Here is a 20682-nt window from a genome sequence, read left to right as displayed (position 1 = left end):
GCCACGTACCCCAGGCCTACCAGAGCAGAAAGACAGACATGTGACGACGTAGTCATTGCCTGCATTTTAAAAAAAGGAAAAAATATTGATAATATTAGAAATCTGTCTATCTATATATCTTTCAAAGGAACTTCAGACGTAATTTATGTGGTGTTTTTTGATAGTGATTCATGCAGGGTGTTCAATGTTTTTTTTCATCTGTTCTCATTATTAACTGGGTTTATGCTTCCTGGAAAGTTATTGAGAAGTGAGCAGCAACATCACCTGCCTATGGAAACAGGAGTGGTATTGACTGAACCTCGCCTTTACCCCACAGGAGAGAAGCAGACCCAAGAAAATAAAATTCAGGACAGAAGCATGTTTAGAACATGCTTAATAATAAAGTTAATTTACATAAATAATCAGCACTGCAAGCACATATAAGCATTCAGCTACTGCCCTATTCATATGGGGAAAATTGGGCCCAAAAGCTTTGATCTGTCTTCAGCTCTTCCCCTGTAGTCAAGAAATAAGCAATTTTTTTTTTTAATGCTTTGTAACTGAGAACTGAATCACTGATTTTGAAAACAGCAAAGTATAAGTGGCTCGCATGCTAGCACTCGCTACTGTACTCTTACACCTGGGCAAGCAATGGAATTTTTCACATAATCATGTATAGTCTTACTTGTTTAGTGTACTTCTGTAAGTGTGTGCGTGAGTAGCTAATACAGACAGATAGGCCAGAGCCAAATCCCCAGATTCAGGCGCTTCTGAGCTGTGGAGTGTTCAAAATCCAAATCAGGGCTTTACAGCTTGAGCCCTTCTCTAATATTTATTCAGATTTATGATAAATGTAGTACTTTAGAGCTAATTCTTGCTCATAATGTAGCTGTTGTTCCATCGTGACTATAGTGTATAAATATCATGCATTTATCTTTGAGCCTGTAGACGTTTAAGCTTCTGTGTTCTTCCGGGCTTTATTTATTTATTTATGCCTTTGCTTGTTTGATAGATGGCAGCAGATAAATGTTTCCTAACTGGAGATGTCTCATTAGTTTTTGCTTTTAGTATCATCTGTCATATGACAGCAAACAATAGGGAATTTTTGCAGATTTGTATGACTGTGCTGTGTTTTCACTCATAGCTGCTTTGGTGTTTTCACAGGTGAGGTGAAGTATAAATACAACCTTATCCTTAAATACTGTCTTCAAAGAAAATGCATTTATGCTCGAACCAGAGCCCTATCGTCTTGTCATTACAGCCCCACTGTTTTTGAAGAAGCCAGCTTGTTCTGTGATCGAGAAGGTGGAGACTGGGACGCTGGCTCTGCTAAGCCTTGCCTAATGCAAACTGCTTTAGTATGCACATCACATCATGCCGGCTATACTGCAGGGAGCAGGCAGTTATCGCACAAGCGTGCATCCTCAGAGCCAGGATAAACACTCCGTTACTCTCCCTCTAAACTGCTCTTCTGGGAGGGAGAGAAAATAAATAGGGAGCGAGAGAGGCATTTGAAGTAACCTTTTTAAGAAGAAGGCAGCAGCCAATAGAACCTTTCTTTCTTTTTTTTTTTCCTTCCTTTTTTTTTTTTTTTCCCCCACTTCGTACTAGAGAAATTCGTGTTACCTCAGCAATTAAGGAGAAGAGCCAGCATCTAGGGTTCCAGGCTGTGAGGGGGAGTAGCAACTTGTACCAGGTAGGAAGCCCTTTCAAGATCCTCTTTAATTCATGCAGCTCAGTTACTACTTGCTCTGTTACTATGTGGTGGCTGACTTCTGGAGACCTTGTGTCTGCGAGTCACTGTTCCCCGAGCGAGAGACCTTGGGGAGCTTTAATTGCCGGTGACCTTCAGGGTGTTTCTTGGAAAGACACTGGTGCTGAGTGCTGTAAAGCAAAGCAATCCGTACTTCGGTCTGTTTGCTCAGAGGTGTGCATTTAGCATCAGGATGCAGCTGGGTGAAGCTGCAGCTGTTACCCGTCCTCAAAACCATGTCACAAATGAGTAAAAATTAGCCATTTTATAATAACTGAAGCAGCTGCTCTGCATTTTTAGTAACATGGCTGTATTACTTTCCAAAACTTATTACCATAAATTCTTTTTGTGCTGGGAAGTGAGCAGATATGCCTTAGTGTATTCAAAGTTATTTTGACAGTTATCTACTATATTTTCATAGTTGCTTATGCATATTTTATCAAGACTTTTCTGAACTTTCCTGAGGCAGCCATGTCTCAAGTGGCATATTAATATTCCTGCAAACAAATGATCAGCGTAGTAACTGTTGTGAGCTGGTTAGGATATTTGCTTTACAGTATTGCCTCCTGAGAGCCCCTGGGAACGCGGGCAGCTCTGGCAGTGTTTGCGGGCTGGGGTGGGACGGAGTCCTAGGTCGCAGATGCTCATTTTATCTACCTTGGTACTACAGAAGGACAGAGGGGAAAGGGAGGAGGAGGAGAGACTCTCAGTTGGGCTTTGTGATCCTGTTCTGTGGCTGGTTTTTTTTTTTCCCCAGTGTTTTGTATTTGTGTTCATTCATGTGAATGGTTAGGTGACATTGGTTCAACCTTTTTGTGTTGTGACAGTAAAGTTTATTAAAAGCAAGAGCAGCATTTGCATGCTACGAAGAAATAAGTTGGGAGCGTGGGAGTCGGTCCTGCAAGGGGTCACCGTGATGTCTGTGAGACTCTCAAAGTTTCGTCGTTTGATTAATTTAAGTTGCTGTCTCTGAGCAGTAAGGGAGTCTATGGCAAACTTTTGCGAGCTTTAACAATCTTTTCTGTAAATCAGACTGGTGACAGCAAATTCTTGAGGGTAAAAATATATACGTATTTTTAAAATGTAGCAGTGGTGTGAGCAAGTATACCATGTCTAAAGATTCAGCTGCTTGCAAGGAAACCTGAAAATAGTGTTCAAAACAGTCAGAGCTTAGGCACCACTGCTGTAATAAAAAAATAAATACTGGTAATAGTAGAGCTCTTGGATGACTGTACCCGCACAACCTCTTCTTGTCTGTAATTGCTCTATGCAGAAATAGCTCCATATATATTTTTTAAAGGTATCTTGTGACTCTTATCTGTAGGAAAAACCACTGAGGATGTCTAAATCCACAGCCTTTTTTCTGATGAGCATAATAAAAAAACAATTCTTAGAAAATGAGAATTATATCTGATAGCAATAAAACCTAAGGAGGTAAAAAAGAAACAGCTTTGGAAATTATAGCTGTGAAATAGAGGTGAGACCTAGTTAGTGACCAGGGCTGGTTAGAGGACCCGGCAGCAGGTGAGAAGACTTTTACCCTCTGTTTCATCTGTTCTGAGAAATTCAATGCTTCAGAGAATTTGCACTTACAAAGTACCAATTCAATTAGCAACCAAGATAGGAAGACAACTGGAATGGGAAAGCGATGTCTTGACTCCTTTTATTTCTCTTGATATATGAAATATGCAATATGCAATGAAGAAAATAATACCCATAACCACCTGCTTTGTTTTTGTTAATACAGGTATATATGTGATGTAAAACTGAAGTGAATAATTACCTTAAAGAGAAGAAGGGGGTAGTAAGGGTAGTAAGTTGAACACCTTAATGCATTTCACTAGAAACTCATAAAATTCAGGTTTCGGAGAAGTTTAAGGCAAAGTACGGCTGGGTTTTTTTTTGTATTTTGAGTTGTTTTGGTTTTTTTTAAACCTCCCAATCAAATGTTCACCCTAGAAACATGTAAAATCCTCAAACAGTCTCAAAAAAGCCCCTATTAATTGACTCGGGCCTTAAATTTTGGCTCTTACTTCAGGGTTTATTATTTGTTAATTCATTGTCACACGTTGTAGGTGTCTGAGAGAAAGGAACGATGGCAGAACTGTGCATTGGGGTATATACGGGTTTCTTAGCTTGGTATTGCTTGCAGGTCACTGCCTTTCCATGCCTCGGTTTACTCAGATGTCAATCTGGGTGTTGGCAGCTGCCTATTTGGAAACATACTGCAGAGCAGAGTTTTTCCAGCTTATCCTCATTCACACGAGTGGTGCTTTAAGTGGATTTGGGTTTTTGGTGACTCTAGTTCACCCTGTAGCTTATGAATTTGACTTCAGTAATTTTTCTTGGCGTGTTACCTGTTGCTCACCCTACTGAAAGCCTGCTGAACAAACGTTGTTTTCTTCATGACTAAAAATCGTTTTTCATTTATAAAGCAGGTAGCAGAAATCCATTTATGCTTCATCCCTTCACTGGAAGAAACTGCCTTACTGCAGATAGTTTGGTGGGGTTTGTGGGACGGCCCGGTCCCGCTGGGGAATCCTATTGCCTTTAACGAGACCCCTCGGGAGCTCAGGAGTCACTGCTAGCAAATCTGTGATGTCTACATATCTAAAAGTATAGATCAGACCTACTGACCCATAAATCTTATGATTTCTCAGCGGAAATGGTACAATCAGTTATGCTGAGGGTTTTTTTCAGTAGAAAAATAGACTAATCTGACTACTAAAGGAATTACTAGCCAACATCCCCGTTTGTCATGTTGCAATGTGTGGGTGCCCCCTTACGTGGGTAGCTTCAACCAAGGCTCCCTACCTCTCTGTTAGTTCCCAGACCTGCTCAGTGATACTCCTTTCAGCATCCACGCGGTGGGGAACTGGGAGTCCCAGTGCCGTTGGAAATAAGACCAGCAAGCCTCAGATTTGTTGCAAGGATCTTATCCATTGACATGTGAAAGAAAAGGTCCGTCCGTAAAAGTACAAATAATTGATGTTTCTTGGTGCTTTTTGACACTTTACTGCATCAGGAAATTAGCCTGACTGGAGAGTATGTTGTTAGTGTGCGGGCTATCAAAATGCAATGTATGAAAGTCCAGGTGTTGATATAGTTCTGTATTATTATGGGTCCCCGGAGTGGCCATTATCTTTTGATCTAGCTTTAGTTAATTTTAATAAGGTACCTTGGTTTTTGGAAGCAAAACTCTAAACGCAGTCCTCGTAATGTATGATGACTCTGCAAATTTATACATGAGGATTTCCGAACAACCTCACAGCACGCTTCTGAGGGGCGAGGGCTGCACGGTTATACTGAACAGATGTGTCCACACTCGGGCGGGTATTCTTTCCACTATGAACAAGAATAGGAGACTAGATTTTCCTTTTTCCACTGTCAAGATACACTCGAAGACAATCAGGGACTTGTGTTCTTGCTTTCTGTTTATGCAAGGGGTTAGAATGAATGGTTGAACTCAGGAGATCAGGATTAATGGTAAGGCTGACTAACATTAACGTGACTACCACTGGACTTCACTGCCAGCTTTAAGAAAACAGTAAGTTACTCAACAGCACACAACTTTTGAGATTTATTTAGGCAATAATCCCTAAGAAACCAATCATTACTGGTAATTAACTGCTGGTTTGTTGGTTGCTGGACCATTAATGTTCTAACAAACTGACTGTTAACTAAAGCAACAGAAAGTTCTGAGGTCGGTATTTGCTCTGACTGTGTGTTTCATGTGATACAACTTTTTTCTCTGTCCTACACATTTTTGGCAGCTAGGGACTCATTAAATAATTTTAATTATTTTTAGGCGCTGTTAGTGCCTTTTGATGCTATGTGGAACCTCCATTTGTAATACCTATAAGGCTATTCTTTAGCTGAAATGTGGGGATTTTGTTGTTATTTTTTTTCCCCTAAAACTTTATTGCTGCTTTTTTAAAAGACACCTTGTGCAATACAATTATTTAAATAATAATTTTTTTAAAGAAGACTTATCTGTCTATTTGTTTTTTACATGAAACTCATCCCTGGTCTGATTCAATCTGTTCTGGGAGCAGTGTTTGGCACAATGAAGTTCTGCTGTTATAGGTCGTTCTTAGGATAGGCAGAATTGGAAAAACATATCTTGGGATATTTTGGCCTTCTCATTATCCTTAGCCTCGTTTAGAGTTCAAAACTGAAAGCAAAACTGGATTGTGAGAGACCCAGAAAATAAACTGGGAGCTGAACAGCTGCTATTTTAATAAATTTAAATAAAGTTGCAGGTGTATTTAATGTTGTATTTCTATTTCATTGTTTTACTTTTCAGTGGCCAGAAAAAAAGAGATAGAAACAAGCTAGGTATAACATTATTTCTTTTAAAGTACAATGGCTGTTTTATCTCTGTGGGCTTTGCTTGCTTAATCCAGAAATCGCCAATAGCTTAGGGTGCAAGTGTGCATGTGTTGACTTTTCATGAATGGAATAGAGGTGGGCAGCTCTACGAAGGCTGATTAGAACCATCACAAAATCTGCCATGTTACCGTGAAATGAAGGGAGATGGATTTAGGTCAGTATCTAATGAGTACCACATACAATGTTGGCAGGAAAAAAAAAAAACTCAAAAGTTAAATGTATAATCTGAGTAATTTAGAATAAAAAACCCTCAGACACTGGCTTACATGAGTCTTTAGTCTAAATCTTACCTAGTACAGAAAAGGATACTATTTTTCCAAACAAAAAGGAAATACCATAGAAGTACTTGTACCATGTGGGGCTTAAAAAAACCTGAAAACACAAAACCTGTTAGCTTTTAATGTGTTTTATGAAAACATTAATTACCCTTTCTATGGTCACAGGCTCTTACTTTTATATTTATTTTAAGCAACTGGGCAGTGTCAAGGTTGGTGGCTTTTTCCAGGGCTGGTAGAATTTGTCAGGATTAAGCTTCCTTATTGGAGAGCTGCAAGGGAGGCGGAGAGACGGGTGAGCGATTTTTATTATATTGTAGTGCATTAGTTTGGTACAATAAATGTCGCTCTCAAGTACCTCTTTGGACAAACCAACTTCTTGTTGAAAGTAGGGGGGGTGGAGAGAAGGCGGATCATTCTGTTCAGCACCCTACCTGGTGAGATGTGCAGCAATTTCAAGCCACCAGTAAAGAAGCAAAAGTAAGCAACTGAAATTCTGAGAAAGAAATGATTTTTGTGAAGTGGCCATGCTGTTGGGTGTATTTTCCTTCTGTGCTTGTTCCTGACTTCAGTGTCAGGCAGACTGGTGCAAATCTCTTGGAGAAGATTAGCATCGTTAAAAAGAAGCAGTAAAGGTAAAGAAGTCATTATTATAGTAAACTTCTTTATTTTGTGATGTTCTTTCTTAAAATGACAGCTATTTAAATAAAATAGGTTTTCCTAGTATAAAATGTACCCATCAAGCTGTTGACATTAGTGGTTTGTTGAATGTGAGGCATACCCCAGTGTGGCTGGTACCTTTATTTACATTTGCCTACAAAACACGTGCCAGATTTAACATCAAATCACTACATAACATTATGAGATCTTTGAAGAAATGAGTGACAGGCTTCTGTTTTCTCTTGCCAGGAAAAAGAACACTAGTGTAAGATACTAAAACAGAAAAACAGTTTGCATAGGACAAAACTCATTTGGCTTTATTAGTACTGTATCTGTAGACCTTCTAGAAATTGGAGAGAATAGACACTACTCAGCATATATAGGTAAGGATATTGGAACCCCACGTTCAAATGAATTGTGACCTTTAAGTAGTCAAATGTTTAAAATTAATTGTTCGTTGGTATATTAATATAAAATGATCATCTAGGATCAACATTTTTCACAAGCGAGCATAATTCAGGCAGGATGACAGAGGAATTACATGTTACACTGACATGAAACCCAAGCAGTTCAGTATGATTTTATTGCAACAGAAAGCAAAGGTCAACTGCTTGGAGCTGAATTATTGACTATGTTGGAGTTCTAACCCAGTATTCACCATTGGGTGCCTCTGTAGCCATACACAAGAACAGCTGCACTTGAATCTTTCTCCCTGTTAACCAGGAAAACTGCCCAAATATTTAGTCGAGTTTCCTGAAAAGCTACTTCTAAGGTAGCCTCAACATGAGCGATTCCTAACTTGGTTTGGCCCATCTTCCTGTCCTGTCCCCTGCCACAACGTGCCAGCGTTGTGTTTCTCTCCTGGCCCGGGCTGTCTTGCCAGCCTCCCAGGGCATCCTGGCAGCTGTAGTCTTTGTCTGGGTTTACAAGACACTGAATTCTGTCTAGATGCTTCTACGACATTATTTAGAAACTGCTTATTTGTTCTCTTCCCCACAAATGGCCCCTGAAATACACTTTGTGTTTAGAATTTACAGACTTAAAGACGGGACTGCCATTTTTTTCCAGGTACTGTACAGAGATGAGTGCAAGGTGGGAGGTAAGCGATAAATAACAGCAATGTGAGAATGACACCTTCTTTGCATGCTATGTCCTTGAGTAACGTCATCTCTCTTAATACAGAGGAATGTGCAGTGGGTGATAAAGATCAATGCAGTTATCATCAGCTTACTTGCAGAAGCTGCTCTTGGTGACAAACTGCTGGTTTAGGAGAGTGTGGTGACTTGGAATCCAGTTGGGTTTGCAGTATTGGGAGCTTAGGCAGTAACTTCTTGCCTTATGAAATTAACACACATGTTATGGAAAGGATGGAATTCTTTATCTTCATTTAAGCCAACACCACTGAAGTCTCTGACACCCTGTTCGCTCAGTTTCCACTTCTCATTAGTGGCTGCATCACTACCATATCCTTTTTGTATGATGCTGAAATTTCCCAATTCATGCAAAAGGGATGTGGGCATCCGCACCAATGATAATGCCATGGGAGACCTTCCCTTGTTGTTTTGCAAATAAGCCAGTGTCCTCTCCTATCTTCAGCTGTTTATCCACAATGCTGCTCCACGCGGCAATTTGCTTCCAAGCAACATTAGTGCGTATGGAAGTCTGGCCCTCTGCCTAGTCATGGGGCTAGTGATGACACCTGGCTTTCTTGAGGGCACTCGGTTAACTGTGAGGAGGTAAAGAACAGTGAACGGGGTTCGGCTAAGCTTATGGGAGAGGGAGAAAAGCCCTGTTGTAAACCTGGCCAAAAAATGAGTTTGAGACACACTGGTAGAATTATCTCTGAAATTCTGAACATACTCTGGTTTTCTGTTTTATATGCTTCATTCCTTGAGAGTCCTTAACTAAAAAATACATCAAAGATTATCAGTAGTTACCTTCAGAATTTCACTTCTAATTGATCATTAAAAGGGTCAAAGCAAAGTCAATAGGTGTCTGAAATAACACACATGGAATATTTTCTTTTTTGCCTATAGTTTGTGTACTTCTAGCCTTTGTGTCCAGTGGCACATCCCACAATTTTTTTTGTGTCTAATGCAAGTGCTTACTAGTCAAAGCTTTTATTTCAAATATGAATTTTTTACAGGTGTCTCCATTTGTATTGACATTTGATTAATTATACACTTAAAACTAAAAAATTAAGAAAGAAGCAGATGCCAGGATACTCTCAGGAGAAAAAGAAAAACAGTATCTTTTACGGCATGGGCAGTGATATATGTGCTAGTTGCAAATTACTCTTTTTGCTGGTTACTGGGTAGAGCATACCAAGTCCATGTCATTTATGCCTGTGTTTGATTATTTTCCTTCTTTTTTTCTTCATTAAGCACACGCTTTAAAACAAATATCCTATGGAATGAGCTGGCAGAAGTTAGCCTGAGTAGCCCAAGACTTTAAACATTGTTTTCTACTGCCATGACTCTTGGCAATTTTTAAGAGATTTACAATAGGATATGCACTCTGAGAGTTTGTTTCTCTTTTTGCACTAAGTATGAACAGGCTTTCTTCATGTTTGTCTTTCCTCTCTGAAATTGTATTAGACAATTTGACAGGGAGCTGTAATATTTTATTATTAAAAAACCTAAATAGTTACTATTATGCAGAGAAATAAAAATTAGGGGTTTTAGATCTAATAAAATTGTTTGAAGGCAATTCTTCCAATTATGCATCTGAAGAATGTAACAAAACCAGAGGAACAATTTAAAAATTATAAAAGAGTCTGTGTTTGCCTTCAAGTCTATTTAGATTTTCAGAATCTGTGTTCGCATTACAGTCTTTGGAACTAGCATGTTTGGAGTTTGTTGTGACACTGGAAGAGATTTTGCTATTAGACTCAGGTGAATCCTTCGGGAGGCTCTTGGAAGAGCTCCAGTTCTCCCACTTTGCTATCAATTAATTACACTCTTACTTGAAGTTCATGAAGTTTGCATAATTACTTTGAAATGTTTTGAAGCTACATTTACATTTTGAGCAGCAACACGGTATGTGAGAATAGAGTCCAGCGAATGTCATGTGTTGAGGAACTGAGATTCTGAAATGCTCTGTGACATTTTAGGAAAAAACCTGTAAAGAATTGGTGTATCGGTCTGCAAGGTGTATACCCTCTATCTTGGCAAATGTGTTCACTGGGTGACTCTACACTGCAGTTTGCAGGAGGAGATCAGTGTGGATGTGTCCTCCGTCCTCCCAGAATGACATGTGGTCAGAATGAGTATCGAAGGAGACACCGAAGCCCATGGTACAAGGCTGTGTGTCCTCTATGTGTGTTTCTAGAGGAAGGATGCCGAGAAGCAGAAGGGACAAGAAGAAATGATTCTCATGGGGCGCTGGTTTTTTGCTGTGCAGCACATGAGCAATGCCTGCTTCCACATTGGGTATTTTTGTACTGTGTAACAGCAGAATGACTGTTCCACTAACGTTTTCGTGCAGGATAGAAATGGACTTCTGAATTTCAAAACATTGTCTTTTGGCAGCTTAAATAAACCCAAGGGCTAAAGTGACAAGTAGTTTCTGTGCTTCCGATTTCCCAGTTAAGGAATAAAAGGACCCTTCTCCACTCTTCATTCTTGCTTTCATTATTGCTGGTTGTGTGGCTACTGTTTCTGAAGTCTTGCTGTGTATCAATGGCATCTTTTTCTAAATATTTTCAAGCTGTCCTGTAAAATACTATATAAACAGTTATTCTCAAGATAGGCCATCATTCAAGCCTTTGAGCCGGAAAAAGCAAGAGGGAAAAACTATAAAAAATAAATTTCTTTGTAACACAGATAGATTCATCATCAGGGATAGGCCAAGACTTGACTTCATTTTCATGGGGTTAACACTGGTTTGTTCATCACTCAAATTTCTGTTTCAGTTTTCCAGTGTCCTGGAACTGGGATAGCCATGCATTTCCCTCTAAACTTAGTTAAGAGGAGGTTTCAAGTGCCATAAATTGATAAAGGGTAGACTTGTCTTTAGTGGTGTACCATTTTCATTGCAGTAACCTCTTAATGATAAATGAAGAAGCTGCTCTGTGTTCAGTAAATGTGTTGCTGTCAAATCATACCTGGCTACAGCTCCCAGCAAGAGTTCATGCTACGCATTGTGTGTGGCTACGTCATGTCAGCTCTGCAGCTGACAATTGTCCTGCTGTAAAGTTTGAAGTACAATTAATTTGGTTTGGACAATCCTGTGTATGGAGATCGTCAGAAATGTGAAGGGTATATAAAGCATCTGATACGTTGGGTAAGAAAAATGCCCAGATGTCTGTGAAAACTGGTAGTTTTTCAGGGAGAAGGACCAACATGTTCTCGAATATTGCTTCAAGTACTTCAAAGTAATTGTGGTAATGATATCCACTACTCTAATCTGCTGGAGACAAACTGAGATTACACCAAGAGGACTGTGGGGCTACATGTTGGTTCCTCAAGAACCTCTCCTGGTATATCTTTTTTTTAAATTTCAGTAACTCTCTTGAAAAAAGAAATTAGCAAAAACAATTTTTCCGAAGCCCACAAAGTTTGTGGGCTCTGTCACACAAGGAGTTGAGAATGCTATACAGGAAGAATAAAATGACCTTGAGGATTACAGCAATAGTAGCTGAATGAAATTCAATAGGACAAAGTGCAAGATCATGCACAAAACCAATACGTTTCTGTTATAAGCTAGGAGCTCGTTAATTGGAAATGACAGAGGAGGAGAAAGTCACAGGATGACTGCAAGCCACCAACACAACACATCAATGAAAAGGGCAAATACAGTCTTAGGCTATGCTGGATGAGGTATTTGCATTGGAAATAGCAAATACCTGAAATAGGTCCTGCAGAAACAATGATCTAGGAGATTTCTGATAGTTCTCTTCGCCTGCTTTTAATTAAGGTGAATTCGAACTGGAACAGGTGGAAAGACAGGTAACTAGGATGTTCAGGAGAATGGGAAGTCTTTCATAGGAGGAGAGACTAAGAGACTTTGTTATGTTTAGTCCAACCAGATAAATTTATCAAAAGATGAGCCGTAAGTTAAAGGATGATATAAATATATATTTAAGATGGCAACAAATGTGTCTGGCTCTCAGAAGTGTGATAATCTGGAGCTGATTTTAACGGTGGTCAAACAAACCCCAAACACACACAGCCTTTGAGCTGGAGAAATCCCCCTTTCTTAAAGAGGAAAATCTAACATGCCTGCCGGTGATTGAAGGGAGCTAGCCTCAACAGCAACCATTTCCAGCTCTAAGCTTTTCAAATGAAAGGCCAATATTGAAATCAGTTCTATAATTCATATACTGCTAGGTTCATGTGTGGCTCAATTCTGTTTACTTGTATTGAAATGAAGATGGGAGATATCAGCATAAATCATAAAATGTCGGACTGGGAAGAGTTGCAGTGCTGTAATGGCATTGATAATGCAGCTTATGCCCACTGATGTATTCTCTTTTTATTCTGTCTGTAAGGACAGATCCTGCAAATATCTTCCTGGATATTTGTTCAGATAGAATATTGGGTGCCAATCTACTTGTAATCTGATTTTTCCCAAATCCCATGACTTAGATCCAAGCAGGCCCCATGCTGATCACAAATACAGCAAAGACAGGCTTGAACTCCCGTCGTGTAAATAGTTCTTTACTTGAGAATTTGCCTTAATGCATTAATAGGCTTCCATGAATTTGACGTCTCTCCCATCCTGCTGATGTGAATTTTTAGCTTTGTAGGTGTTAGGTGGTTCAGGGTTTTGGTTTTTGTTTTTTCCTCATAATGAACTGACGCTAATTTCTTGCTGCTCTTGGTATTCGCCACTTGCCCCTTGCTGAGCTGAGCTGGTTCTTTGGAAAACAGCATCTCTTCTCTGGTGTGTGAAATCGGTGGGCATGGAACAGGAGGAATTGCGTTGTCTGAGCAGTCCATTCAGTACAGCCGGGGAGAGCTGGTTGGGAAGAAAAGGGAACGAGTGAACCTGTCAGTGACAAATGCAAAGGAAACACTAGGATTGAGAGAGAAAAAGGATGAAGACAAGAAGATTGACAAGGAAAAACAGGGAAAGAGGGGGAAAGATTATTAGTAAAAGCAAGACTAACACAAATGTGGCAAATCATCTCCTTTAAATGCTCATTTAGGCTGAAAAGAATTGCTACAAAGTAAAGCCCCATAAATTTTAATTTTTACTGCAAAGTTTGTAGTAGAGCTACATATTACATAGCTAGAACTATGCTAGCCTGCTCCTGAGAAGCATCCAGTGCTGTCACCACATTGAAGGAAGCTTGAAATCACACACTCGTATGTTTAAGACTATCTTTAAACCCAGTGTGAAGATATCTCCACAAGCTGGTTTGCCACCTCGGATGTTTGATCTTACTGTAGCAATTTCCAGTTCTCTTCCATGATTGCTCCACATCCAAGGGTGTTCTGGGTTGGAAGTAGCCATCTTGCCAGGAGACTCTCCCAGGTTAGGAGAACCCTTCCACAGCTCATAGACTGTTTCTTACAGGAGTGTTGTGCTACTGGAGTGAGAAAATGTGCATGGGAGTGCTGACGGATTAGTGAGCCCCCAAAAAACAAATCTTCTGACTTCACTTAGCTCTTGTGTTGTACTATGTTATTATCTTATTCCTTCCCAAGGTTTCACTTTGGGATCCACATCAACGTAAGCTCGGTAACCTTGGGAGAACCTCTTTTATTCTTTCACTTGTAGAATACTTGTGACAGAGAGCATCTCTCTGATCCCTTTGCCTGCATACATCCAGGAGATAGCAGCAGAAATTTATCCTTTTATTCGACAATGCCTGAGGGTACTGGAGTAGCTCTAAGAACAGATAATAACTGAAGTTCCTCAAACACTGTCAAATGGTAATTGTGGGCTTAAATTGTGGCTTTATTGTCACAGAGCAGTACTGCTGGGAGGGAATTTTTAGAATCACCATGCTCATGTACAGAACTTTTCTTGTTGGTTTTATCCTCCCCCCAGATTGAGTCTTCAGTGGATTATATTTTCTTCATGTTCAGTGTCAAGACTTATTTATCTTTGATTTTGCTGCTGGATTATTGGTTGTACTTAATTAATGGACAGCATTAGGCAGGCAATGGTGAGGAGCGAAGATGTTTTCTTTTAGAGTGTGTGATTGAAGGTGATCATGAAGTAACTTTTTACAAGAAATAGCCTTATTCCAGAATGATGTTCCATTTTGCTTTTTTAAAATTTATTCTTATGTTGACTGCACATGTGTTCTTCTGAAAATTGAAGCCAGAGCAGGAGCAGTCTTCTACGCATACTTTCTAAGACAGTCAATTCTAGTGATAAGAAGACAATTCCTGCTGTGGTGGAAAGTAATCTTGTTCATTGTCCTCAGAAAGCAAATAGAATGTATCTCTGAAGCAGAATCAAAGGCTGATAGAAAACCAAAAAGAACCCCTAAACCCCCCAAGTGTGTTCTCAAAATACAGTCATTGCCAAGATAGACTTAATTTTGTTGGCAGCTTGAATACTCAGAAGAGGTAGCAAGTAACGAGAGCCTTAGGTTTTGGGAGAAATATTCTAAGATAATAACTTAAAACTTCAAATTTCAGTATTCTTCCTTGAAGCCTGAAAATTCTACTTTTTTTATTGCATAATGTAGAGAATGACTGTATCGTGTAGAAAAACTAAGCGCTGTAACGGATTGATGAGGATATATATACTTCTAGCACGTTCACTATCAGAAAAATGCATGATTAGGGAAGACTGAAGGAATAGAAATGACTCTTCATATTTGTCACCTCTTCTCACACCATTCAAAATCTCTGCCTGTGTCTCATAAAGAGTTTCAGTTCCTCTCTATTAAGGAGCTATAGCTCGAATCACACAGCTGACAAACTTTCGTATAAATTTATCTCACAGAGTATTGCTTGAATTGATTTAGGATAAAGTGTCTTACTTCAGCGAGACATGGGTCTTAACCTGTGCTTTTTGAAGTAATTATTTTTGCTGCAGGTGTGAAGAATACCAAGCTGTGTTAAAATGTGACAGTTTTATAAGTCACAATGATGGTAAACATGGGGGGAGGAGGGGGAACTAAGTCCAAAAACAAAGCACAGCAGTATTGTTGAGGGCATCCTGAAGTGTCAAGCTGGACCAGACTGACTTTACATATTAGCTTCAGGGATAGTCTTGCTGGTACTGGAATAGACTCCTGTCGGGAGACAGTGGTCACAGTCCCAGATTAACTACTGGAAAACGTCCGTGTTGGGTTCATACCAGACTCTGTGAGCTGATGGTGCCAAACAGTCACGCTACAAGAACTGCAGTCAGAGACATAAAGCAAAAGATTACTAGAATTACAGCCAAATGCCAATATACCTCATAATTACTTTTATTCTTTTCAGAGACACGAAAAATACATTCAGTAGAGCCAGTTTCTTGCATTTTTTTTGTGAAGGTATGTGAGCTTGTTAATGGGGACACAATGCAGAACAGAGATGAATGCAGAAAAAGAGAACAAATGTCACAACAACAATCAAGGTGTTTCTTGGCCGCTTCAAAGAACTTTCCTTGACCCTCTTGAAAGCACATCATCTATTACTGAAGGTATCCAACAGATGAAAAGTGAACTCTGTTCAACAACACTGTACATCAGGCAACTTCTTTGTAACTAGGAGTGCTGCTCTTATTGCTGTGTTGGACTTGGGCGCTCTCAGGGTCTTGAGAAGAGCGAGCCATAGCCCCAAAGTTGAAGTTTATGGCAGTTTCTCTTGTGCTCTCAGGAAAACCAAGGGCTCTGGGGCTGCCACGAAGGGGGAAAGAGGGGTAATGCCTGCTGCAGAAACTACTGTTGTACTGTTTGCTGCTGAATCCCTTTGTTTACTCCTCTCCTTTGGTGCAGCAACTGTTCCTGCTATGCTAGCATTTGTGGCATCTGCTCCTGTCACACTGACTCATTTACCTTGGAGATAAAATGAAGCAGAATTGCATGTTGGTAGTGGCAGGGACGAGAGCAGTGATTCTCAGCTTTATTTCTCTTTGTTTCTCATTAAGCCCTTTTCCTCATTTGTTAATTCTGGTAAGCACTCTCCATATGCGTTTAGTATTTTCACATATGTTTCTGTGTATACTTAATTGTCTACAGTAGACTCTTTCCATCTTTTCTTCCTGCTTCTTGTGTCAACTGTCTGTTTAAATTTCAGGCTCCTCAAAAAGAGCTATTTCTTTGTGTGTACTTCTGTGCAGCATCCAGTAAGATGCAACCCTGCAGTTAATCGGAGGCTCTGAATACTCTTGCCATATAAAAAGTATAATTACTGGTACTAGTTGGGGTTTTTCAAGATGTCACTTTCTGTTCGGGGAAAATCACAGCAAGGAACCTAGTTCTTATCAATAACCGCTTTTCTTAACGCTTTTCCTGTGTGGAATACTACAACCAACAGAGAAGAAATCTACCAGTAGGTCGCGGTGTAACCGTAGTATCTCTGTAGCTGACATTTTCACAATGCCTCCTTTTTCGTGCTAGTTGTAAAATCTCATTGTTCGTGCTGTTGGGAAGATTTTTTAAGCTATTCCATATAGAGAAGTCAAGCTTTATGAAGGTAAAAAGACAAAAATAAGAACGCTTCCATCCTGAAGCATACTCTGCAAAGGCATGTCATGCGTGAAGGCTGTTGTCCAGAACACCATTATGAATGATTTACTGGTAAATGCTGTGTCTTTGCAGCAATACGCTAATATTTTAGAATACTGAGTTTAGCCTCGGGAGCTGTTCATCACTGATCGATCTTTGTCTTTGTGATTTGTAACATGAGTTTTGCTGTAAAACCCTGGTATAATTAGTTTTTGTTAACGATTATGATTTTTGTCAGCAAGTAGATGATGATACAAAGTCTGACTTAATCTCCTAGTCTTACATTGCCACCATTTACTGTGTTTTTAAACTTTTTTTTAAAGTGCCTTTTTTTTTTTCCAAGGATTTACGTGCTATTTTAGGTCCTATTTCTTAATACCTGGATCTTCAGTGGTTGCACATCTAGCGTTTGTAATTAAACTAAGAATGGAAATAGCAAAAACCCCATGGCAAATGCCAAGTTTTCTTAGCAAGTTTGTACTTAATAAAAGTTGCCCATTCCACAGTTAGCACCTGCTGTCTTCAAAATCCATTAGTGCTAGACACCTTTCAGAGATGGGAAGATGTAGTTTCCCTGAGAATTGCTGCGATGAAGTGTTTAAGATAAATGTGAATCTGTCTTCCTGTCCTTTTTCATGACAGCAGCAATAGGAAAGCGCCAATCAGTTGGTTAATGAATCCGTGTGATAACTTCCTGACTCTTCATTTTCTCCTCCTCTCTCTGTGCTTTTGGCAGTTCCGGAGATGTTAATCTCTCAACATTTGCACAGAAGAGGTCTGCATTGGAGAGAGGTCTTTACATGCTCTACCTACAAAAGACCAGTGTGTCAAAAAGCACCACGATTTATCTGATCTGTGTCTGATTAATCCCAGTGAGTCCACTTGCCTGTCCCGGGGAGCTGTCACCCTTACCTTTCTGAATCTACCGCTCAGATGTCACTTTGGGTGTGATAACAGCTCCATCATCCCTGTCTCTACTGAGCTGCTCTTTATGCCTCCTCTGTGCCCGTCACAGTTCAAAGCCAGGTTCTCTGACTTGGTCTCTTGGACTGCTGGGCTTCTGCTGTTGCCTTTGTGAGGCGTGAGAAGGTGGGTCACCAAGGTTAAACCCTGAGCTTGGGCAAATAAACATTCTTGCTTCTGATTCCGCCTTTGTTTTGTTTCTAGCTTCAGATCTTCATTTTAAGACTGCGGTGATTTGATGCAAAACACTCTCTGGCTATACTTTAGGATTCAAAAACTCATGTAATTTGGTGCTTCTGTCTTGCCTGTTTGCGACATTACATCCACATCCTTTTTGTTAGCACACTGTCACCCAGGGTGTGACAAGACACAGCTTTTGTATTTGCATACGGTATAAACTGATCCTTAGATGAGGAGTTAAGGGATTTTCTTTTCAAATAACTGTCTCCCTCTGAGACATTGGGTAGTCTTCCGGTCTTTGCTTGTGGATTGGCTGGCAGTTCATTGTACGAGATTTGTCTGAGAAATCTACTGATACTTAACTAAGTCAACCTTCAATAACTATATGATTTATGATAGTTGGGGGGTGAAGGCTGGACACCGAGAGCAGTAGTGAACTATTTTCTCATGTCCACATATACTTTAGTTGTGCATATCCTCACACACATCAAAAACCAAAAACCCACTAATGCTGGAATGGGTGTGAAAAGGGCAAAGATCAAAGATACGGAGCAGCCTGGGAATGAGACAACAATGGGAGATGTAGGACTTGTCTGGAAAACTAGGAGTAACAGGGCAAGCGAGTCGAGGATAACTGACCACTCTTTCACAGATGGTAAGGACTCCTTGCAGGATGGTGGCATTTACAAAGGAAAACACGAAACAGTTAAATTTAAACAAGCAAAAGGAAGTCCTTTTTCACCAACGTTTTAAAATTCTGGTTCTCTGTAGTATTTAATGTGCAAGATGCAAACATTTATACAGATTCAGAAGGTGATCAAAGAACTTCATGAAAACCAAAATCTGCTGAAGACTATCAGACCCCAAGGTGTAATCTTTGAGTTAACTTCATCACGAAGCTAAACCCTAGAAAGATATAAGGGACTGATCACCAAATACTTTCAGTTCATTCAAGCTTTTTTCACTTTTTGGCAAGGCTCCCCATGGACAGCAATACTGCATTGCTTAGGAAATGGTTTGGTATACAAAAGGACAATTTTACTATCTTGGAATTCAATACATGAAAACAATCTTGATTTTTCTGTCTTTATAAAAATGAATTAAGTTTGGGATATTCCTATATATAAATTGAGCAGTGGTTAATGGCATTAGGGAGAATATAAGTACTGAAGTTGGAAAACCACTCTTTCATGTTGGTTTTTTTCTCTTTTTAAAATAATTTTTAAAGTGTTCATGATTGTTTATACTCCTTGATTTTGAGAATAATTGGTCTGTTATTACAGTGAGTCAAATCCACCCATAGTGCATAGATATGATCAATGCATGCTCTATAGAGAAAATAATAATGTAAAAAATAGTGTCTAATGGTCTTGCTGATATTTTCCTTTTTTTTACATAGGTAAATTATTATACTTTTTAATTTCTGAATTCATTTAAATTAACAGCATGGGTAATATTTTAAACTTCTAATGCTTTTCACATAAAACTAGAGCAAAACCAATTACTCTTTTCCTACTTGATATTGCCATCAATCTTATGGGAAGAAATTGTTTCTGCACTATCAGGATTTTTTTTAATTTTTTTTTTCCTAGGCTATTATTTAAATGCAACATGTGTCACATATCACAGTGCATATTTCAATGATCAGGGTGGCGTGGTTATAGCACTGTTGATCATCTTGTAGTGGTGTGAAATGACTAAGCAAGGGCTGACAACTGGCAGCGAAATCGATATGTGCTCTTTTAAGGTAGTGCTCATTATTGCTGGACACAACAGACCAGAACTCACTGTGAGTATCAGGAGACTATTTCAAATGCTGCCAAGGTCAACAACAATACAGTACCTACTATTTTAGCTTCCTTGTATGGGTGAGAAAACCCAACGCAGTGCAATCACACTCATGCATGGCAGGTCATTTCAAATTCTCACACGAGCGAACGCTTGCAGGCGTGTAAAGCTATGGGGGGAGCACTTCCAAGAGCCAGTCCGTCCCCAGCTTTGTCCTGGATGGGGGTCCAGATGGTCTCTGTGGAGGGGGAGGTCGTGCTAGCCAGGCTCAGACACTTCTTCCCATTCTTCCCCCTCTTTCGGAGGCTGGGCACGTTGACCTTGTCACGGTTCAGCTCTCTCCTCTAAGTAGGTAATCTCATATTTTCGTGACTGGAGGGTCCTCCTTGGACTCTTGCCTGTCTCTCTCCTCAGGAGAAGGCCAGAGACATTAGATGTGACCTGACTTCTGTGGGCAGGCGGAGGCGAGGCCCACCAGGGTTAACAGCTGAAGAGCGAGGTCTCTGTGCCAGAGAGGGAGAATAGCTGTGTGAACTCCTTAGAGGACTGAATAAATGCAGGAGTCCATTTCAGCCTGGCCTTGGTACATGGTTCTGCATAGCAATAGGACTGACGCTGGCCTGTTTACTGTGGCCGAGTAAGGATGGCCTCGTTCACAATGTATAAAAATACACGAAAGGCATAGCTTGAGGAAAATGTTAAATGATTCATTAGTTAATGTCTTAAAAGGACTTTGGAAGTACACTACAGAGGCACTGTCTTTAAAATAGGATAATTTTAGAGTAATACTTAAGCAGCTTTGAGAAAGAAAGTGTAATTTTACTTGAAAATGCATTTTAATTTCCATAGTTTGGACAATAAACAGAGCATTGACTACAACAGCAGTAAAAGCCTAGAATAGTTAAGATTACGTCAGGTTCATCTTCTGCCAGCAAATGGTGTAACCCAGTGTACAAAACCAAAATACTATGTCAAATAATAAATAAAATAGAACAAAACAGCTTACAATTGCAAGCAGATTATGTTCTTAATGCTATAAGAATGGATGAATGTACTATTTTCTGCACTTG

General features: G+C 39.7%; 1 protein-coding gene across 4 annotated transcripts in view; it reads left to right on the top strand.

Annotated features, from left to right (window-relative positions):
* The window catches only part of TENM1 (teneurin transmembrane protein 1), a 1260898-nt gene that overhangs the window by 348154 nt on the left and 892062 nt on the right, over positions 1-20682 (top strand). The window contains exon 1 of one of the 4 annotated variants that reach the window (XM_075435331.1): positions 1590-1675. The exons of 2 other annotated variants lie outside the window; for them this stretch is intronic. The gene's annotated coding sequence lies outside the window, so the exon portion shown is untranslated. Of the gene's footprint in view, positions 1-1589; positions 1676-20682 lie in introns of those variants that run through there. One more of the 4 variants, XM_075435333.1, reaches the window with a different exon arrangement.

This window comes from Opisthocomus hoazin, chromosome 14, assembly GCF_030867145.1.
Source record: "Opisthocomus hoazin isolate bOpiHoa1 chromosome 14, bOpiHoa1.hap1, whole genome shotgun sequence".
Lineage (NCBI taxonomy): Eukaryota > Metazoa > Chordata > Aves > Opisthocomiformes > Opisthocomidae > Opisthocomus > Opisthocomus hoazin.
This window is presented reverse-complemented; position numbering and strand designations above follow the sequence as displayed.